The 24719-nt window shown below is 36.6% G+C and overlaps 1 long non-coding RNA gene across 2 annotated transcripts in view; it reads right to left on the bottom strand.

Moving 5' to 3' along the window:
- LOC109612909 (uncharacterized) overlaps window positions 1-24719 on the bottom strand; it is a 56721-nt gene that overhangs the window by 5735 nt on the left and 26267 nt on the right. Inside the window, exon 3 of one of the 2 annotated variants that reach the window (XR_002194731.2) lies at window positions 540-992. The exons of the other annotated variant lie outside the window; for it this stretch is intronic. This is a non-coding gene — a long non-coding RNA (uncharacterized LOC109612909). Of the gene's footprint in view, window positions 1-539; window positions 993-24719 lie in introns of those variants that run through there. 2 annotated transcript variants of the gene reach the window in all.

Genomic DNA, 24719 nt, shown 5'->3' with positions numbered 1-24719 from the left:
TAAATGCTGGAGTGCTCTAACAATGGCCACTTGTGGTTTTCCGGCCAAATATAAAGAAATCACACTATCACGCTTGAATTCCTTCACGAATAACTTTTTTTCTGGAAAATTCTCACCAAGATGATTTTGTACGCTTGTAAACAATATTATGAGCTGTCACTGGAATAATTTTAACAGCTGTCGGACAAGTGGCTGTCTGAAGTTGATTTCAGTTTTTTCATCTCACCCTGCAAAGTGAAGGAAGTCACCAATATAGGTCTAAATTTGGCACCTGACAATATTTATATAATATATGTTTAGCTTCCATACGAAATGGGTAATATCGGCCTATTCCTTGGGAACCTACTCCGTAGAGGGTCAACAATTTCAATAATGATTACACAAGTCAAAATATATGTAAATAATCGAACCTTGGCTGAAGGTATACATCTGTCGGCTAAACCGACTGATACTTTTTAACTTGTTTAGTTATACTTTCATAATCTACTGCTTTGTGTGTAAATTATTGGAGAATTTATTTTTTTATATATATCTATGAGTTACAAGCGATGTCAAACATAATATATCCTCCACATAGTGGTGTAGGGTATAAATATAAATAATTCCATTTTTTGCCACTTAACTTGAATGCCACTGTGCTGCTAACATTGATACTATGCACACAGATAAATCAAAATCAGGTGGTGTAAATGGTGTAGAACAAACAATCCTAGTCTTATAGCTCCGAACCTTTACAACTTATGTAAGTTTGCTGTGTCGCCGGCGATAACGAACCGAGGTGTTGATGAGCATCATGCCATAGGACAAATAAATTCAGCTACGCGCCTCTATAGCGCACTGTTCTCACTTACATCCCATCAGGTCTATTCATATATAATATGCGTTCGAATATGTATGTGTTTCTTTTTTTGTTGTTTTAACCACACACACACAACGAAGACTATGACAAGTTGATGCTTTTAGATCGTGTTCAACCAGTTCTAAAATGTAACCTGAAAAAAGGGATGTTGATGAAATATTTACATTAACTTTAAGTTACGAGGGTTGAGTCTGAAAAAGCCAGAAATCAAATTTTTTTAAAGCAAGCGGCGTATGTAGGAACGGAAATACTTATGGAAGTCTCTCGTAAATTTTTGGGTATTAACATGTGGGGTTAGATTGTGTCCTAGGTACCAAAAAAAGATACAGGTGCATGTAATTATAAAATATGTCCAAACAAAACCAGATGTTCCCGCATATGTAAAATGGTGGCTTTTGGTGAAGAGAACTGACGGCGGAGGACAATAAAAATCATCCCAAGAAATAAAGAATAACCTGACAAAAGAATGCAATTAAAAATTGTAATAAAAAATGTATGCTGCTACAGCTATGATAACTTGTCTTTAAGTCTAAACAGTGGTATTTTACTTAGATTACCGCCAAGAAAGACAAACCTCAACTCTCCGAACTACTCATTTAAATAATCACAATAGCAAGGTTTCAACAGAAACCACATTCACAACACACACACACACACACCCAAAATATATGGATATCCTCTTCGAGGCATGGTATCACTGAATGACATAACCACAAAAGAGATAATCATAATAAGAGAAGAAGAACAACAACAAAGGCGGTGCCACATGCCTCCAGACATTCTTAACAAAAAAATACGCAATAAATAACAACAATGAGGGACATACCCACAGGGATTTGAGCTTCTTAATAAACAATAAAAGCTGCGATGAGTTGGTCTAATAAACACCCCTACTGAGGCACGCTCACACACCTACTCACCTATACATACACACTCATACACACTCACACCTTAACAATGGAATATTTACAAATACCCAGACAAAAGATGACAGACAGATTTTCGGCGAAGGAGACATTTTAGCAATTCATAACACTTTTCAATGGCGACATTCAGGTGTTGAATTTTCTTAAAGCTATTGTTCGCCCTAATTTAAATCAGAAAGAAAAGCTAAAGAAAGAGTTCTTAAAAGGGGCCACCGAAATTTGTTTGCATTTGATGTTTTAAAGAGATTTATTTGTGGTTAGTTAAAGGATAAGAGATACTTTTACGACGATGAAACATGCAGCAAAGGGAAAAGGCATTACGTTTTTTGGATAACCTCCGACGCACAGTGGGGTGAGAATTCCAAATAGTGAACCAATCTTGAAAAAAGTTGGCATGGAGAGAATATATTTTGGTACGGAGAGAAAATTAGGATGTAGTCTAAGTCTGGACCGAGTTAGAGAAAGCTATACTTAGATCCTGGATCATCTTCGGCGAGTCTATAGCGGGGGTAGATAATACCGCCAGTCCATATGAAGAACAATCCGAGATGATAGCTTTCTTGGGTGCAAGGATGCAGGAGGTAGTGATTGCTCATCAATACCCTCCCTACATTAGAAGATGAGAGAAATATAGGTAGGAGACACATGCAATGCAAATTGGGCTGTGCTTCCCAGGTTTACCCCCAGAACATTGACAAGGGCCATATGGTTAGAGAGGGAATATATTATTTGATACGGTCAAAACGTGCCTCATCGAAATAACGCTTTTAGATCCTAGGTCTCTTTGAAAAAAATCCGTTTCAGGACACTTGGAGTCGATCTAGCGATGTCCGTTCGTCTGGCTGGTGCGCACGATAAATTTTGAATGGAGTATCCGATTTGGTTCAAACTTGGTACATCGTAATGTTATTATTAAACTTATAAGTCCACTCCTTCTAGTAGGTCCACTATAGGTCCACTCCTACTGGTACCTACCCCACAGAGGGTCAAAATTTCGAATAATTATAACTCTTATAAAATGGGTATAAGAGTCCGATTTTCTCCAAATTAATTATTCTATTTCGTGTGAAGATGGAATATGTCGGTGTACTCCTGTTGGAACCTCCCCTATAAAGGGTCAGAATTTTTAATATTCATAGAGATCATAAAACGCGAAATTAACATCAGATTCCATTCAGACTTGGCTTTTCTCAATATTTCTATCAACATTAACATCAGATTTCATGCAGACTTGGCTTATCTCAATATTTCTATCAACACGAGATCTGTTGTGAATATAGAAGAGATCGGACCATTCCTTCTTGTACCTCCCCACAAAGGGTAAACATTTTTGAATAACCAAACGATTTTAAAATCCGAAATAAACATCCGGTTCCCTTCATATTTCACACTTCCCATTATTTCTACTGGCACAATATCTGCTTGGAAGATGAAATGTATCGGTCCCCTCCTTCTGGTATCTCCCTCACAAAGGGTTAAAATTTTAAATATCCATGAAGATCATAAAACGCCCGATTCAATTCAGACTTGACACATCTCTATATTTCTATCAACACAATATATATTATAAAGATGGTAGATATCGGACCATTTCCTTCTGGTATTTTCCCTACATAGGGTTCAAGATTCTGAAACACAATCAAAGAAAGCGGAATAAGCCTCCAACTCTTTTCAAATATCACACATCCAAACATTTTTGCTAACGCAAAATCTGTTGTGTAGATGATGAATATCTGCGAACACCTTTTGGTACCTCACCCACAAAACCACAAAAATTTCAATACATTTATCTGTCATAACTTGCGAAACAAGTCAGCGATTCTTTACAACTTCCTATATCTAAATATTTCTCTCAACCAGAAATCTGAGATGAATATGGAATTTGTGATTTTGGTATAAAAATGGATATAACTATTCGAGTTTCTTGTAATTTTGCCCGTACCAATATTTTTAGCTGTTAATAGTATAAAGTATGAAATACTTCGGTCGACTATATCTGGTACCACACGCACATTTTAGGATTTTCTAAAAGTTATCACATATCTCATATAAAGTGAAGGAAGTAACCAATATAGGCCAAACCTGGCACGTCGCAATATATATATCATATTTATTTATGTCTGATAGAAATTAGATAATATTGGCCTATTCCTTCGGAACCTACTCCATGGAGGGTCAACTATTTAAATAATCATAACTAAGTCAAAATATATTTAAATAATCGAACATTGGCTGATGGTATACATCTGTCGGCAAAACCGACTGATACCTTTTTAACTTTTTAAAGGCTTCTTTGTGCCAATCCCTTTCCAGATGAGCAGGGGTTTCCCGCAGTCGCCACCTATTTTGTAAAACCAGGACTTGTTTCACCCCTGTCCTGCATATGGGGATCCTGCTTATCGGGAGATCTTTTATTGTTGCTTTGTTGATATGTACTCTCGAAACTCTTTACATAATTTAGATTCGTCTTGATTCGACCTATCAGTCAGTCCTGGTGGATCTCCATCCTCATATCGACTACAGCAGCTTACTGCTAGCCGATATGCCTTATTACCTCCCGTCTCCTTGGATTTGGTGTTCTTGCTGACGGGAGAGCCCAGCAGCACTTCAATTTCATCCATGGAGACGCCACTCTGTCCTCCTTCTACCTCGATTGCCCCCTGTTTGTCGGTATTTACAACTAGTTTTTTACTTTTCTACCCTTTTAAAACTATTGTACAGGGATTGGAAAGATATGCCATGCATATAAATTTGCTATTGGTATAACTTTGAAAAAAAAAATGTAATTCTTCTAACGATTTTATTTATAATTTGGGACGCATATTTGAGAACAATGCTTTAAAACAACATTTTTAAAATTTTAAAGTAATTTATATTTATTTTTACAACAGTCCACATTTATTTTGAAAAAAAATCACTTTTCTATATTTCATTCTATTCCAAGGAATTTAAACAAATTGTGTAATTTTATAAAGACTTTAATTCCCGGCACTTTATTTCATTACTCTGCATTTATTTTAAAAGATTTCTTGAGAGAGAGAGAGTGTGAGACGTAAAGACATTTTCACCAATTAGTTAAACGAAATAAATTCTAAATTTAAATTATCCAAGTGTCGTAGTCAAATCACACCCTTGACATGTCTGCACGGTCTGGTCCATTAAAGAACGACTTTGTTTTGAGGGTTAGAGATAAATATCTGACGCCATAGTGGGGACGGGGGCGACAGCTATCAAAACATTCCTTTTTGTGAAGAAAAAAGGTAGCATTTATTTTCTTTTTTTTTTCTTCTTCCCAAAGAAGATGAAGAAAAACGTTTATTTTCTATGATGAAACAACGGCCAACCGTCAAGTCAAATCGGTGAACGGAGTGGAGTGCAAAAGCAAATCTAAGGCTTTTGCTAGTAATGACGGGGAAAACAGAACATCAACAACAACACCAGCAACAAGAAGAAAATTGAAAGTGAAATTTTTATTTAAATTTCAATTACATTCCAGGACAAGACGCACACATACAAACACACACAGTCTGCCTGGTATTGGTGGGAATAATGTCGTTTTGCAACACGCGTCAACATCGTCTGTCTGGCGACTACCTTTTCTTTCGTGCGTTTGTCTGGCATTACTCCCCGCTTTGTGTGCCCCCTGTCCAATCTGTGATCTGCCTCTAATGACGACGATGATGATGCAGAAAAATAAAGGGAATGAAGACAGAAGGGCATTTTATTAAATAAATCCGACTTTTTAATTTACCGACAACGGCAGTGGCAATGATACCACCATCAACAGCAACAACAACTCCGAGAGAGGCAGCCAGCAGGCATCAATTCTGATGAGACTGAATGTCATTTCAGCCAAATTCTATTTAAGTCTAGAATGAATGGAAATCTATGAAAATAAATTGTACGACCAGAAAAAAACAACAACTGAAGACATTTTAAAAATCCTTCAAAATTGTCTTTAGCGAATGAAGGGATGAATTAACTTGAAATGAATTTCGGCGCTCAATAGAGGCAGCTGGAGCATAAATTCAATGTCGAATGATAATTTATTTAAATCTATTCGGGTTTTATGCAAAGAGTTATGATTTTGACATGGCTTATGTTGCAGCAGACCTTGACTAAGAAATAACAATTAAATAATTATAGTTTAATACTTGAATTAATTCAGATGCGAATATTAATTACAAGGACTTTGTTAATTGGTATTTGGTGTAACAGTCATTATCTGCAATTCAATGTGGAAATAATGAAATATCTTGCAAAAGTATTAAACAATTTTTGAGGCATGTATAAGAACCCTCGGTTTTAACAATATGTTTGGATTTTTTTATACCCTCCACCACTCATTGTATGGAGGGTATATTAGGTTCGTCATTCTCTCATCGAAATAATAATTTTAGACCTAACAAAGACCGTTGTTCGGTATTTTGATGATTGTAGCCAAATTGTCAGAAAATGTACAAAACGAGTTCCTTCTGGAGGAGTCCACGGTATCGTATATCCACATAAAACGGTACCGGTATTTTCGGTATTTTGATGATTTTAGCAAACGTGGAATTGTCTAAAAGTTCTTTCTAAGTATTTTACCCCCTGGAAGAGAAATATCTATATAGGTCCACCGGATTTTTGAAAGGTTCGTGTTTGAATATTGTAATGGCTTGTGGCAAAATTTGTCTATGCAGGTCTTAGTATAGATCACAATATAATGGCTATAGTCAACTGATTTGGTCTAGTTATCTATTTTATTGTTATTTTAAATAGGCTTCAATTACGTTTTTATCCTGTTATTAGGGGGATATCTCGGTTGGGCCGAACTTTAAATACCCTCCACCATTCGGAAGGAACTTGAAAAATGTCAAAAAAAACTTACGGAATCTACCACTTAAATGAAAACTGTTATATGGAGGTTATAAGAAGACGTGAACCTGCTTACGAAATTTTATGTCATAGGCTGTAGTACCCATTACGAACTTGAAAACCCGTAATTTGCTGCAATTCCGTTCAATAATGTCGCACAAATCATAAAAATATCGAGTATTGGGAGGTACCGTCATAGAGGGTCTATACGAATACGTGGACCTGCAGACAAACATTTTTGTCATAGCCTGTAGCACCCATTACGAACTTCAAATACGAAATTTGAAATAATTCCGATAAATAATGTCGCTAAAATCATGAAAATACCGAATAAAGGGAGGTACCGTTATATAGGGGCTATACAAAAACGTGGACCTGCATACAATTTTTTTCATAGATTGTAGTACCCATTAGTATATTCCAATATAAAATTTAAAAGGATTCCGGTGAATAATGTTGATGAAATCATCAAAATACCGAAATTCGGGATGTACCGTTATATAGGGGCTATACGTAAACGTGAACCGACATGGCCCATTTAGGAACTTAACCTGCCCAGTGGTAAATTATGCATGTATGCAAAAGATAGCGTGATTAGAATTAGAATTTTACGCTGATCCAGAATATATATACTTTGTAGGGTCTATTATAAATATTTCGAGGAGTTACAAACGGAATGGCAAAGTTAATATACCCTTCATAGAATAATTGAGGGTATAACAGTATCAGTCGATTTTGCCCACAGATTTATACCCCCAGCTTTGAGTTATGATTATTTAAACTGTTGAGCCTTTATAGGGGTGGTTCCGAAGCAGTTGATATTGACCAATTCGTATTTGACCTAAGACTGATATAAATATTAAAACGTGGCAGATCTGGACTCTATCGACTAATTCCTATATCAGACTTCTGGTTAAGAGAAATATTTAGATGTAAGAATTTGTAAAGAATCGCCGACTTGTTTCGCAAGTTGTGACAGATATAATTATTGAAAATTGTGATCCTTTGTGGGTGAGGTAACAAAAGGGGCTCGCAGATGTATATCATCTTCACAACAGATCTTGTGTGAGCAAACATATTTGTATGTGTGAAATTTGAATAGAGTTGGATGATTATTTCGCCTTCTTTGAGCGTTTTCTATTTCAAAAATCTTGAACCCTGTTGTGGGGGAGGTACCGGAAGAAATTGTCCGATCTGTACCATCGTTACAACAGAAGTTGTGTTGATGGAAATATTGAGATGTACCAAGTCTGAATGGAATCGGATATTAATTTCGCGTTTTATTAGCCTAGGTACTTGATAGAGTGGATCGATATTGTCCATTTTTGCACCTGACCTAGCACTGACGCAAATATTATGATTTACAAACTTTGAGCAAAATTGAATTATCCTTTCTCTTTCTGTGCAGAAAATATATTTTTTGCATTAGTCCAATATTTTTATTAACCCAAGCTCTGGTGTGAAGATGGAATAAATCGGTTCATTTCTGTTGGTACCTCCCCACAAAGGGCCAAATTTTTAAATATTTCATGAAACTCATAAAATACAAAATTAACATTCGATTCCATTCAGACTTTACAAATCTCAATATTTCTATCAGCACAAGATCTGATATAAAGAGATCGGACCATTCCTTCTGGTACCTCCACAACAAAGAGTCAAAATTTTGAATGACCAATACGATTATAAAATCCGAAATAAACATCCGATTCTCTTCACATTTCACGCATCATAATATTTCTGCAACACAACATCTGCGGTGAAGATTGGATATATTAGTCCACCCCTTCTGTTACCGCCCCCACAACGGGTCAGGATTTCGAATAACCATGAAGTTCATAAAACAAGAAAAATCATCCGATTCTTTTTAGATTTCACACATGCCAATGTGGGATGGGATGTATTGGTCCTCTTCTTCTGGTACCTCTCCCACAAAAGAATCGTCATTTAGAATAATTATAGCCCTCAGAAAATGCGAAATAAGCATGTGATTCTCTTTAAACTTCGTATATTTCAATATTTCTACTAGCATAAGATATGGTGTGAAGATGATAGATATCGGCGCAACCTTCTAGTACCTCCCACACAAATGGTCTCAATTGTAAGTATTTATACACAGAGTGAGATGAAAAAACTGCAACCATCTTCAGACTGCTGTCATTTCTAAGCCTTTCGTTCGACAGCTGTTAAAATTATTCCAGTGACAGCTCATTATATATACAATAGCACCTTGGTGAGAATTTTCCAGAAAAAGTTATTCGTGATGGAACTCAAGTGTGATAGAGGGATTTCTTTAAATTTGGCGGGAAAACCACAAATGGCTTTCGTTAGAGCACTCCAGCATTTAAATGTGACTAAATCTTTGTGTGTCGTACCATCGCTCGTTACCGTGATACTAGTGGCCCGACGTCAAGAAAGTGGACGGAAGAAAAAAACAACATCAGCAGAAATGGTTTTAAAAGTAAAGTAACGACTTGATCGAAACCCGCGTCGCAGTGGCCGAAAAATGGCTCGTGAGCTGAACATATTGCAATACTCCATTTGGCAAATATTGAAAAATAAGCTCGGGGTGCAGGAACTTGTACCGCAACAGAAAGAAAATAGACTCAAGAGACCTAAAGAGTTGCTTCGCTTGGCCGAAAGTGGTGAACTGCCAAATTTGGTTTTCTCCGTTCCGATGAGAAAACATTCTTAGTCCACATAAACATTTTGACCGCAGACCTTAGACATTCCGATAGGATTCAGTATGCGCCACCCAAGAATGGTTACAGGTTCCTCGGTTCATTTCCAGCACACAATGGCCACCAGAATCTCCGGATACCAATCCGTTGGACTATTGTGGCTGGTATATTTTGGAAAGCAAGGTTGACACTAAAAAATACCAAAGTGCCGATCACCCCAAGCAAGCGTATGGCCCGGAATGGGCCAAAATACCACAGAGCAACATTCGGACAGCGTTTGACGGTTTCATTGGCCGTTTGAAGACCATGATTCGTGCCAAAGGTGACCAATTCGAATAAATCGAAACTAGAACCCTAGAACTTTGAAACTTATTTGGAAAAGGTTAAAGAATATTAATGTTATTTATATTTGAATTTTCTAAATTATCTGGAGGGCCATAAATATCAAATAGGTGTAAATATTCTTCATAGGGTCTCATACCAAAACTTCCTGATATTGCATGACCAAATTCCATCCTGTGCAGAAATATAGCCAGAACTTACCCATTTCCATCCTAGTTCCCGTTAATAACATTTTCAATTGCAACTCCTCCACTCTAATAACCAAATAAATGGGAAATTACCCTCCTCATCCGCACCCATTAACCTTGTCCGTAAGTCATTTATTAAAGTATTGAAATATGTGTGAAAAGTGAACCATAAATTTTATTACTCTGCCCGAAGTTTAACTGCGGAACCAATAATTTATTCAAAAAGGAAACCTCTCACAAAAATATTTTTGTTTTGTTTCGTTTTTGGGAGAAGAGGAAGGTTCTCATTTCGAGGGTAATTTGTGGCCATTGAATGCTGTTGTGTGTGTTGTTGTTATTTTTTATACCCTCCACCATACTATGGAGGGTATATTAATTTTGTCATTCCGTTTGTAACTCCTCGAAAAATTCATGTCAGACCCAACAAAGTATATATATTCTTGATCAGCGTAAAATTCTAAGACGATTTAGCCATGTCCGTCTGTCTGTCTGTGTGTCTGTCTGTCTGTCTGTCCGTCTGTCTGTCTGTCTGTCTGTTGTAATCACGCTATCATTCGAACGAATTGAGATAGAAGGCTAAAATTTTGCACACATGTATTTTTTCCCAGTAGGCAGGTTAAATTCGTAAATGGGCCATGTAGGTCCAAGTTATCATATAGCCCCCATATAACGGTACCTCCCGATATTCGGTATTTTGATGATTTTAGCGACATTATTCACCGGAATTATTTCAAATTTGGCATTTGAAGTTTGTAATGGATGCTACAGCCTAAGACAGAAAATTATCTGTGCAGGTCCACGTCTTCCTGTAGCCCCCATATAACGGTACCCCCCGATATTCGGTTTTTTGATGATTTTAGCGACATTGTTTAACGGAATCGTTTCAAATTTGGTATTTGAAGTTCGTAATGGATACTACATCCTAAATCAAAAAATGAGCCATGTAGGTCCACGTCTTCATATAGCCCCCATATAACGGTACCCCCCGATATTCGGTATTTTGATGATTTTAGCGACATTGTTTACCGGAATCGTTTCAAATTTGGTATTTGAAGTTCGTAATGGATACTTCATCCAAAGTCAAAGAATGAGCCATGTAGGTCCACGTCTTCGTATAGCCCCCATATAACGGTACCCCCCATATTCGGTATTTTGACGATTTTAGCTACATTATAAACAGATTTTTCTTCAAGTTTCGCATTTAAATATTGTAATAATTTATGACAAAAGTTGCCTATGCAGGCCAACGTCGTCGTATAAGCATTCGGTATTTTTAAGATTTTAACAGAATTTTTAAGGGTTTTTTTTGGAAATTGCCAAATTTGTACCAAATGGTGGAGGGTATTAAAAGTTCGGCCCGGCCGAACTTACAGCTTTTTTACTTGTTTGTTTTTGTTTAGTATAATTACCGAGGACTACGTTTGACCTTCCTTCCGTACTTTGTTGCTTTGAATGTTTCGGAAAAAGTTGGTGTCATTTAGGTATAGGTTAAAAATGGAAACAAAATGTTTACCTATACCTATACACACACACACACACACACACACACACACACATAAATTAGCAAACACATATATTCCGACGTGTGCCATGGTGGGACGGCGGCCGGTCTTTCGGTCGGTCTTAAAGGAAAACCATTTATTTTTGTAAGGTTTCATTTAGAAGTAGTTAAGAGAAGTGGGGAAATGGGTAGAAGTGTTATTTCGAAAACTTTTTCACAGGACACGTACAGCACGCTCGGTATTCAAATGTACGACAGTCTGACAAACAAACACATACCAACCACGACAGGTTGGTTATCATTTCGTGCGATTGTTGGTTCGCTCGTTCGTTCAATAGCAGCGGCGGCGGCAGCAAAACTCACAGTAGGGAGACAGTAAAAGGAGAACGACATAACCTTGAAGCCAAGTTTCGTTGGCATTACAAGGCCAAAGTGGAAATTAATTTAATTTACATAAAATAGGAGCTACCTAACAAATGGTCTGCAAGTATTTTTAGGGAGTATGCGAGTAGTTTGTCGTTGTTGTACCCTACACTGCGAGGGGGAGAAGCTTATCCTTGTCAAAATACTTCGTAGCGTGTATTGCACAAGTTTGTGTGGGATGTATTTCCAAGGATCATCAGGATTATAATATTATATTTTAAGGAATAGTTTTTATGGCTATCGAATATGTTTGGGAGTCCAAAGACATTTTTTTGTGGAATTGTCATTGATATAATTTTTGGGAAAAATTTGGACGACATAGAAAACAATAAAATTACTAAATAAGGGTTTGCATGGTTTACATTTTAATATCAGTAACCACATACAAGGCAGCTAACCAAATTTTAGGCTAGACATTTAACTCTATTGTTCTAGAAATATAATAACTGCTTTTTTGGACTTATTTATTGAATCTTGGTAGCAATCAATTCCTGCGACATGTCTGGGTAAAAATGTGGGGTTAGGATGTTATTTTATAAGTAGTTACTTGTGTACTTATGTGTACTTATAATTTATTTACTTATTTTTTTTTTTTTTTTGGAAGAGCATACGACCCATTCTTTCGTAGAACATGCTTCAGTGACAATCAGCAAAGAGAGTGGAAAGATACCCTGAGGAGCAAGGCTGCAAACCGGTTCTGAACCGAGCAGCTATTTCTGTAAAGAAACCAGGCCGTGAACCAAGCCATTGTTTAACAAGTAAAATAGTATCAGTCGGTTATGACGACAGATGTATACCCCCAGCCTTGAGTTATAATTATTCCAACTGTTGACTCTTAATGGGGGAGGCTCCGAAGCAGTTGGCCAATATTGTCCAATTCGTAACTAACCTAAGTCTGATATAAATGTTACAAAGTCCATATTTGGACTATATCGTCTACTTCCTATACTTTCTCTGAGATATGTGCACATTTTTGGAAATATGCGTGAGGTAACAGAGATAGCGGACCGAAGTATTCCATTTTTATACCCTCCACCATTCTATGGATGGTATATTAACTTTGTCATTCCGTTTGTAACTCCTCGAAATATTCATAATACACCCTACAAAGTATATATATTCTTGATCAGCGTAAAATTCTAAGACGATCTAGCGACGCCCGTCTGTCTGTCTGTTGTAATCACGCTATCTTTAGAACGAATTGAGATAGAAGGCTAAAATTTTGCATACATACATAATTTACCAGTAGACAGGTTAAGTTCATAAATGGCCAATGTCGGTTCACGTTTTCGTATAGCCCACATATAACGGTACCTCCCGATATTCGGTATTTTCATGATTTTAGCGACATTATTTACAGGAATTATTGAAAATTTCGTATATGAAGTTCGTAATAGGTACTACAGCCTATGACAAAAAATGTTTGTATGCCTGTATAGGACCCATATAACGGTACCTCCCAATAGTCGGAATTTTGACGATTTTGGAGACATTTTTCACCAGAATTATTTCAAATTTGGTATTTGAATTTCGTTATGAGTACTACAGCCTATGACAAACATTTTATATGTAGGTCCACGTCTTTGTCGGCATTTTGACGATTTCAACAACATTATTCACCGAAATCGTTTCAAATTTCGTACTGGAAGATCCTAATGGGTACTACAACCTAAGATAGAAAATTGTCTGTGCAGGTCCACGTCTTCGTATAGCCTCCATATGACGGTATCTCCCGATACTCCGTATTTTCATGATTTTTGCGACATTATTCACCATAATTCATATAGTCACCATATAACGGTTTTCATTTAAGTCGTAGTTTTCGAATTTTTTTTTTAAATTTTCAAGTTCCTTCGAAATGGTGGAGGGTATTAAAAGTTCGGCCCGGCCGAACTTACCTTCTTTTATACTTGTCATACTTCATCTAATACAAATAAAAATATTGTTATATGCAAAATTTGAAGGAAATCGAACATTTATATATATCCACTTTTATGCGAAATTATAAGTTCCGATAAATTACATATTCATATCACATTTCTGGTTTAGAGAAATATTTAGATATACCAAGCTGTAAAGAATCGCAGAACCGGGGTAGGTACTGACTTCAGAATATGGAAAATCAATCTAGCTGTCCATCCTCCGTCCGTCTGGGAGGTGCGCATGATAATTCTCGGTGCGAGTGTCTTATTTGGTATATTTTAAAATTATTATTTAATTTAAATCGAATTTAAAAAATGTACCTTCCGTAAAAAGCGAAGGGTGCGACCAATTTGACTGAAACTTGGCACATCATGAAAATTCTATCTCTCTATGTCAGGTGTGAAAGAGCAAAATTTAGGCTCTTCGTTGTACCTCCTCCACAAATTGTAAGACTTTTGGATTTCATATAAGACGACTGGGTTTCAATCGTTGGATGTGGTAGTACTTGCGAACATGTCAAATGTCGGCACACTCTATTTGGTATTTCACCACCCGAAGAGACATAATTTTGAATGGTTGCAATCACGGTTGCAAGTCGGTTTCGTAGTCGAGCAATTTTTCTGGAATGAATTTTTTTCTGTGTGTATGCATTATTTTCATATGGCATATCATTTGATTCGGCCAAAAGGCGCCTTAGACCCCAGGTCCCTTTGGACCAAAACTATTTCAGGATATTTGAAGTCGATCTAGCGATGTCCGTCCATCTGTCTGTTTAGCTGACTGGTGCGCACGATAACTCTCGATGGGAGTATCCGATTTGGTCCAAACTTGGTACATCGTAATATTATTATCAAACTTAAATCGAGTTCGGAGATGGATGGTACCTCCCCCAAAAAATTCGAGATTTTCAAAAAAAAAAAAAAAAAATCTGCACAGAAAGAGAAGGCATAATCTGATCTGAATATTTGGATTTTAAAAGTTAAAATCCAAATATTTACGTCAGTCCTAAGTCAGATGAAAAATTGTATAATATTGGTCCACTCCATGAAGTGCCTCTCCCACAAAAGGTCCACCTTTTCAATAATAAGAACTCTTATAAAATGGTTTGGTGTTAAGATGAAATATATCGGTCCACTCCTTCTGGTACCTCCCTTACAAAAGGTCGACATTTTGAATATCCATGAAGATCACAAAACGCGAAATTAACATCCGATTCCATTTAGACTTGGCACATCTGAATATTTCCGTCAACGCAGGATCTGTTATAGAAACGGTATAGATCGGACCATTCCTTGTGGTACCTCCTCCACTAAGGGTCAAAGTTTTGAATAACCAAAAACGTTTATAAAATCCGAAATACGCATCAGGTTCTTCTTATATTTCACGCATCTTATTATTTCTACTAACACAAGATTTGATGTGAAGACGGGATAAATCGGTCTATTCCCTGTGGTATCCCCCCACAAAGGTTCAAAATGTTAAATATCCATGAAGCTCGTTAAACGCGAAATTAAAAACTGATTCCTTTCAGACTTGGTATATCTCAACACATTATGTTTAAGATTTTGAAAAACAAAATGCTGAAAGAAAGCGAAATAAGCATCCAACTCTCTTTAAATATCACACATACAAACATTTTTGCTAACACAAGATCTGTTTTGATATATCTGAGAACCCCTTCTGGTACTTCACCCACAAAGGGTCACAATTTTCAATACTTGTACCTGTCATAACATGGGAAACATGTCAGCGATTCTTTACAACTTGCTATATCTAAATATTTATCTCAACCAGAATCCTGAGATGAATGTGGAATTTATTATTTTGACATAAAATTGGATATAAATATTCGAATGGAATACTTCGGTCGACTATATTTGGTAACTCACTCATATTTTAACATTTCGTAAAAATTATCACATATCTCATATAAAGTGATGGAAGTAGGCGATATAGTCCAAACCTGGCACGTCACAATATTTATATCTTAATTATTTAGGTCCGATACGAAATGCACAATATTGGGCCATTCCTTCGGAACCTACACCATCATAACAGAAGTCAAAAAATATATTTAAATAATCGAACTTTGGCTGATGGTATACATCTGCCGGTAAAACCGAATGATAGTTTTTAAATCGTTTTTTTTTGGAAATTGTAAAAAATTGGACTATAGTCGAGTTCTGATCAAAAATGGACAGCGCTTATTGTTTCGGATTTTACCCAAAATGTGGACATAATATTTCTTCTGAGTTGAGAGACGCCCGATAGCAAGATACATAGGTTTTCTCTTTCTGGGACTTCTACCACAAACGGATGACAATTTACAAACCCTTTTAGAGAAAAATTTGTAGCCAACTTATATAAGGTGTGGAATTAATAATTGAAAATAATGGTCAGATCTTTCAGCTGTCCCCTCGCAAGGAACCACGATTTCGAGTATCATCAAATATGAACCAAGAATACACATCACCTTCGTAAATTTCTATAATTTTAATGGAAATTATATGAGGTATTATCTAATCTTAGTAACTTTCCCCAAAGAAGGACAACGTTTAGAAAAATTTCAAATCCAAAATGAATGCCGAAGGTATCCACGTTGATCCGAAATTGTATTTTTATTGGTTTGCCTACATGTTTTAATCGTTCGTTGGAAATGGAACATTTATGAAGTTGTTGAAAAACATATTGCCATTCTGAAACAAATCTATTGCGAAGGGCATAACCTGTTCGATTCTGACTTCCTAAAAACAATTCTTACATGTTCGTCATTTTCGTTTTGGGTTTATTTAAAATTCCAAGAGTGGGTTCTTCTCTGTTACCTTCCCGAAACTCATCTCACACACAGGGTAAATTAAAACTTTAGTGCTGACTTAGATGCCTTTAACACTCGAAATTGTCGCTTTGGCCGGGCATTTCTTACGTTTCCCTAGCCATTGGTAGGGTCATCATGGCTGGAGCCAAAAGCATATGTTCCAACATGCTGTTGTTGGTATTGTTCTTCTTGTTGTAAATTGAGGTATACGTTCGCCCCTTGCTGGTGCCACTTGCTGTAACTCTTGTTAACTGGAGCATAAACAGTGTTCCACAAAACGAAAAAGAAACCACCAACAACAACAAACTTTGTTGTTGATAATTAAAGCCTGTGCTGAAAAAAGGATACGGCAAGTGCTTAAAGTGCTTACACGCACACAAACACCCACTAAGCTCCGCATTGTAATAACCCAGTTGGCTGCCTAAACTAAATGATTAAAACTTTCTTTGCCTTCTCAAATTTAGTATCCGTAATTTCCGCTGCGATTAGGATTTTGTGTCGAGAGGGTGGCGGTTGGCGGTGTAAATTAAATTTACATTTGGATACATACTTCCTTACCAATACCAGTACATGAGCAGTAACCACTACCACTACCACTACCACCACCATCACCATTGCAATTACAATTATACTCACAATTAAATTAACAACCACATTTACGTGCAACGGGACTAAGCCGCGTGTCGCGTCATGATGTCTGATTTGTTTGCGACGCCGGCTGGTATTTAAAAATGGGCGACCATATTTAGTGGCACAGTGGCAGAAAATAAAAAGGATTAAAAAGAAGATTTTAGAATTTTATACCAAGCGCGTATATTTGATTGTAAGCTCAAAGTTGCTAAGTGGGTCCATTCTATAAGCTTCAGGTACAACATTTTGCTAACTTTAAATCTGCAAATTTCAATAATTCCAAATTGCATGAAAAAAATACAATACATTCCTTTATTTGATCAGAACTAAACAGCTGCGTTTCAATTTCATGTCCTTCGGTACAAAAGTGGTATCTACCCAGCAAACAATTTGGGAGCTGTATGAGCCGAATAACACCCGTCTGCATTACTATAAGACAAATAGGTAGCAAATAAAGGGTTATTCAAAAAAAAAAAAAAATATAAAACAAGATCTTATTTTCCTCATTACCAAGGAATGAGAAAAGTTGGCACACATCGCGTGTGTTTGACTTCAAGCCCAAAGGCTGTGAGTTTGAGATTTCGAGAAACATTTGGAAGAAACTTTAAAAATTTCAAAAAAAAATCCGAAAACTACCACTTAAATGAAAACCGTTATAAGGGGACTTTACGAAGACGTGGACCTGCATACGAAATTTTTAGTCATAAGATGTAGTACCCATTAATATCTTTCAATACCAAATTTGAAACATTTCCAGTGAATAATGTCGCTAAAACCATTAAAATACTGAATATCGAGAGGCGCTGTTATATGGGGGCTATACGAAGATGTGAACCTGCACAGACAATTTAGGCTGTAGTATATATTACGAATATATATAATTTCGGTGCATAATGTCGCTAAAATCATCAAAATATTGAATACCATTATATGGGGGCTACGCCAAAACGTGGACCTACATGGCCCATTTTCAGTACCAAAAATCCTGCAGACATAATATACATTTCACTAAAATTTTTTTAAACTTACTTCATTTTGTTCGGAACCTGGATTGATTTCCACAGACGGACGGACATCGCTAAATCGACATAGAATTTTATGCTGATAGATATACTTTGTGGGGTCTAAAATGTATATTTTATTGGTGTTACAATCGGAATGAAAAACAAATACTTGATCAGCATAAAATTCTATGTCGATTTAGCGATGTCCGTCAGTCTGTCTGACAGTTTGTGGAAATCACTCTAGCTTCCGAGCCAATTGAAGTAGGTTGATAACATTTTATTCAGATGTGTGTTTGGTCTACAGGACTTTTGGTATTGAAACTGAGCTATATAGATCCACGTTTTGATATAACCCTCATATAAAGGTACCTCCCTATATTCCGTGTTTTTATGATTTTAGCGACATTATTCACCAAAATTGTTTCATATTTCGTATTTGTAGTTCGCTGTTGGTAATACTGTCTATGACAGGAAATTGACTATGCGAGTCCACGACTTCGTATTGCCCCCATATAACAGTACCTCCCAGTATTTGGAATTTTGATGACTTTAGCGATGTTATTCACCTGAATTGATTCAAATTTCGTAATGGGTACTACGACCTGTAACAGAAAATTCGGCATGCAGGTTTATGTCTTTGCATAGCCCTCATATGTCGACACCTCCCTACAATCTGTATTTTGATGATTTTTGCGACATTATTCATCGTATTTTTTCAAGTTTCCTATAGCAAGTTGTAAAGAACCGCTGAGTTGATTCCCAATGCATGACAGATAAAGGTATTGAAAATTATGACCCTTTGTGGATGAGGTATCAGAAAAGGGTTCGCAGATATTTAGCATCTTTACAAAAGATCTTTTGTTAGAAAAATGTTTGTATGTGTGAAGTTTGAAGAGAGTTGGGTGCTTATATCGTTTTCTTTGAGCATTTTGTTTTTCAAAATATTGAACCCTATGTGGGGGATGTAGCAGAAGGTGTGATCCGGTCTTTACTATAACAGATCTTATGCTGATGGAAATATTGGGGTCTGCCAAGTCTGAATGGAATCGGATGTTAATTTCGCGTTTTATGAGCTTCGAGTGTTTTCAAAATGTTGATCTTTGTGGGACAGGTACCAGAAGGAGTGGAACGATATATTCCATCTCCATAGCAGATCTTGTGTTAGTAAATATAATGGGATGTGTGAAATATGAAGAAATAAGCTTCTGCTTGTTCCGGATTTTATGATCGTTTTGGTTATTCAAAACTTTGACCTTTTGTGAGGGAGGTACTAGGAAGAATAGTCCGATCTCTACAATATTTGTAATTTATATTGTGTTGATGAAAATATTGAGGTGTGTAAAATCTGAATGGAATTTGATGTTAATTTCGCGTTTTATGAGTTTCATGGATATTGACGATTTTGACCCTTTAATGGGGGGGGGGGGGGGGTTAACCAGAAGAAGTATACCGATATATTCCATATTCATATAGTATATTGTATGTATGAAAATAATGGGATGCGCCAAGTTTGAAAATAATCGGATGCTTATTTTGCGTTTTATGATCTTCGTGGTTATTCAAAATGTTGACCCTTTAATGGGGAAGGTACCAGTAGGAGTGGATCGATATCTACCATCTTCACACCAGATCTTGTGATATCAAACATATAGTGATGAGAGAAATTTGAAGGGCATCGGATGCTTATTTCGTATTTTATAAGTTTTAATTCTTCAAAACTCGTACTTGATGTTGTGGACCGATATTGTCCATTTTTGCATTCGACTTAGCAATTATACAAAAATTAGGATTTGCAAAATTTGAATAAAATCGGATGTTCAATGAGGCAAATTATTTCTTATGAAAATGTTTATTGTTTGGAGTAGGGAAGTACCAAAAGGGGTGGGCCGATATTGCCCATCTCCGAACTCGATCTAAGTTTGCCAAAAATGTTACGCTGTATCATTTTAAAAGGGACCTATGGTCTTAAACCATTATTTCGATGAGGCACATTTAGGCCGAATCAAATGATATATAACCTCTGTAGCCATATGACTGAGAGTATGATGAAAATGTTAATCTCTGTAAAGGAGAGTAACATGAAGTTGAGCCAATGTGGGAATACTCCAGACTTAAGCAATTAAATACAATACGAGATTGCCTACGAAATTAATAAATTCCGTTGTGAAAACATTGATTTTGTAGATTGTTTTGTAAGTATCCAGCTATTATTTTATTCCGAACTCTTTTCGAACTCGGTCTGAATCTCGATTGAAATTTCCAATTCTAATTCCGATTTGCTTCTGTTTTCGTTTCAAAAGATGTATGGACGTGGTCACCGAATTCGGAAAAATTTTCTAAGAAATTTTTAAAAAACTATGTTAGAGTTTCCAGACGAATTCGCTCCGAATTCGAAAGAAAACAAGTTAAAAAGTATCAGTATCAGTATCAAGTTTACATTGGGAATGTATGTGAAGTAGATCATACCAATTATGATCTACATAATGTTGCTGTATAGTGCATGATATGAATTCGATAAAGATTATATTAAAAAACATTTCTTGGAACTCGGGCAGAGTTTCACCAAACGGAAAAACGGGGTTGAATATGAAAAAATCTAACCAATTTGCTCTGACATTACATTTATGATGAGCAATAACCGTAAAATTGGAAGAAGATGTATATCGTAATTATATAAAAATCTGAACCGATCTTGATAAAATTAGGCAGAGATATTTTCGAGCAGTATCGGATGCCCGGTGTCAAATATCATTGTTGAGGAGTGCATATTACGCGAGTGAAGTACTTTAACACTAAATCGGATGAAACACATATGTATGGGAGCTATAGCTATGGAGTGAGTATTACGAATGTGTGGGACTTAAAATCCTAAATTTGATGTACTTGATTATACGCTGAATTCGGTCGGATATGGAAAAATGCAGGTTATTTTGACAGATATTGGGCATTTGGTGATAATGGCCGAAATCGGTTTAAAATATATATGGGAGCTATATCTAAATTTGAACCGATTCTCACCAATTTCAATAAGGTTCGTCCTTGGGCCAAATAAATATTGTTTGCACAATGTCATCTCAGTCGGATAATAAATGCGATCTGCATTTTGTTCACAGAAATACATGGACAGACGGATGGACGAACTGACATGCATAATCGACTCAGAAAGTGATTCTATGAAGATCATCAAAAGTCACGGTCTATCTCGCTTCTCCATGTTACAAACAACAGCACAAGGACATAATACCCTTATCACTGTCTTGTGTAGGGTATACAAATGAATAGAAATCTCCAAACAGAATTAAAATCAGAGACCTCGGAAAAAGTGACTAATCTTTTGAAATTATGTGTCCTATATTTTACTTTCCGATCCACTGTGCCCGTTTTTGGATATCCTAGTGATATGTCGTGGTCGTGGCAATGTGATACTTTTTCTGAAATTAGATTTTTTCGGGTTTAATTTTAGAACTTCCGTCTGTTGTGTTTTTTTGCGCCGCTGTTGTTGTTGGTGTTTTTTCGGTAGTCCCAACTTTGTGGTAAATGTAATTAAGACTGCAAAGCACAATGTGGCGGTAATTAAAAAATTGATTTATATTTTTTAGCTGCAAATGGAAATTTATTAAAGTTTTCACTTTGCTCCAAAAAAATAATTGTTGCTATGAAATGTAAGTCTTTGCAGAAAATTGAAAACACAATGCTAAATGTGGGATTTTATACGATTTTAATAAAATTTAAATAAAATCGTCACATGTCCTTGAGCCCTTATAACACTGTGTAACACTAAAAATAATTAGAGGATAAACTAAATAGATTGAAAGTAGAGCTAAAAATAGAAGCCTCTTGTATTGGTGTTTTTAAAGATTACAGCGCAAAGTAACATAGAGAGGTCAAATCCCCACTCTTCTACATTTTGCGAATCTTTCGGATCATGATTCTGTTGCATTTCTGCATTTTAGATATGTAATCGTAGTGTCTTCGGCATTATTACGAATTACCACCAAAAGTCTCCATTAAAAATGGTTTAAAACTTGCATTAAAATATATATTTTTTAAATTTTACTATGAGTCGCAGAATATATCAAAACTCAAAATCTTACCTAAACAGCAGATGTGTACGTACAATTACAAGTAAAAAGCAGTCAGTTCGGCCTTGAATGTTGATGCAAGGAATTTGCAAGATTTCAAAAAAAATTCCATTGAAAAATACTGCGAAAGCCTGGATCATCAGAGGAAATTTTTGATCACTGCGAACTTATTTAAATTCGGGTTAACATTTTACTAAGAAACCCAAAAACCTAAAATCTGTCGGTACATTTATATGGGGGCTATACCAAAACGTGGACCTATATTGCTCATTTTCAAAATCAAAAGTCCTACAGAAGTAACACACTTCTGAGTAAAATTCTATTATCCTACTTCAATTCGTTGGGAACCTAGAGGGATTTCCACAGACGGAGAGACATCGCTAAATCAACATAGGATTTTATGCTGTTCTGGAGTATATACGTTGTGGGGACTGCAATTTATTTTTCGAGGTGTTACAAACGGAATAACAAACTTAATACTATGGTAATCTTTATCATTTGTAAGTCTGACATTAATATTGCGACGTACTAGGTTTGGAGTATATTGTTGGAAAATTTTGGAGACGTACCAGTGAGTGGACCGATGAATTCCATTTCCACACTTCGTATAATACTGATGGATGCACAAATTTTTTTAATTTCTAATTTTATGCGATTTGTTAATATATATTTTTTTTATTTTAAGAGTGAGGTACCAGAAGGAGTTGGGACAAATATTGAAATATAGTAAATTTAAAGAAAGTCGCTGACTTGTTTTGCATACTTTGGGAGTTATAACAATTCAAAATATTACCCCTTTGCGCAGGGGAGGTACCAGCTGGAATGGATCGATAAGTTCCAGACTTCTTAAAATTCAAATGTTGACCCTTTGGGGGAGGAAGGACTGGTCCACCATTTTCATATCAGATCTTGTGTTCATTGTAATGTTGGGATGTGCGAAATATGAACATAATCTGTCGTATATTTTACATTTGATAAGGCCTATGATGATTATTCAAAACGTTGACCCTTCGTAGGGGAGATACTTGATGGAGTGGACCGAGTATCTCCCCTACGAAGGGGAGACCAGTGCTAACCAAGCACTGATACAAATATTGGTATTTGCAAAGTTTGGACAAAATTGCATGATCCTTTCTTGTTCATGGAATAAATTAATTTCTATGAAAATTTTGAACTTTTGCGGAGGATATACCGGAAGGAGAGGGACGATATTACCCATCCCCGAACTCGATCTAAGATTGGAAATAATATTGCGATGTACCAAGTGTGGACAATATCGGATACTCCCTTTGAATGTTATCGACTGCACCAGGCTGCCAGGAATTGAGGTTATACTCAGTTTGCCATTTCGTGTGTAACACGGAACCAATTTCAGACTGCTGTCATTTCTAAGCCAATCGTCCGACAGCTGTTAAAATTATTCCAGTGACAGCTCAATATATTGTTTACAAGCGTACAAAAGCATTTTGGTGAGAATTTTTCAGAAAAAAAGTTATTCGTGATGGAATTCATGCGTTATAATGTGATTTCTCTATATTCGAAAGGAAAACCGCAAGTGGATATTGTTAGAGCACTCCAGCACTTAAATGTGAATAAATTTTTTGTGTCTCATATTATCGCTCGTTACCGTGATACTGGTAGCGTAGCCCGACGTCAAGGAAGAGGACGGAAGAAAACAGCAACATCAGCAGAAATGGTTCGAAAAGTAAAGAAGCTACTTTCGATCAATCCGCGTCGCAGTAGACGAAAAATGGCTCCTGAGCTGAACATATCGCAATATTCCATTCGGCAAGTATTGAAAAATGAGCACGCGGTAAAGCCAAAATTTCAAAAAGTGAAGGAACTTACACCGCTACAGAAAGAAAATAGACTCAAAAGAGCTAAAGAATTGCTTCGCTTGGCCGAAAGTGGTGAACTGCCGAATTTGGTTTTCTCCGCTGCGATGAGAAAACATTCGTTGTCCAGCAGTTTGTAAATAAACAAATGATCGTATTTACTTGCGAAAGAGGTAAGCTGAAAATGTAAACCTTTGGTTGGCCACCAGAACTCAAGCGCTGACCATGGTGTTGGTGTGGGCCGCCAAAACAGCCGATGGTCGTTCTCCGCTCGTATTAATCGACCGTGACATCAGAATAAATGCCGAATATTATCGGGAAAATATTTTGGAACGTGTATTAAATCCTTGGGCACGAAAACATTTTGGTCGCAGACCTTGGACATTCCAACAGGGCTCAGCACCAGCACGCACTCAGCACGCGCCACCCATGAATGGTTACAAAATGAGTTTCCTCTGTTCATTTCCAGCACACAATTGCCACCAAAATCTCCGGATACCAATCCTTTGGACTATTGTGTCTGGAGTATTTTGGAAAGCAAGTTTGGCACTAAAAAATACCAAAGTATCGATCATCTCAAGCAAGCGCTTCGCCGGGAATGGGCCAAAATACCACAGGGCAACATTCGGGCAGAGTGTGACGGTTTCATTGGC

Source organism: Musca domestica, unplaced genomic scaffold (genome assembly GCF_030504385.1).
Source record: "Musca domestica strain aabys unplaced genomic scaffold, Musca_domestica.polishedcontigs.V.1.1 22, whole genome shotgun sequence".
Taxonomy (NCBI): Eukaryota; Metazoa; Arthropoda; class Insecta; order Diptera; family Muscidae; genus Musca; species Musca domestica.
This window is presented reverse-complemented; position numbering and strand designations above follow the sequence as displayed.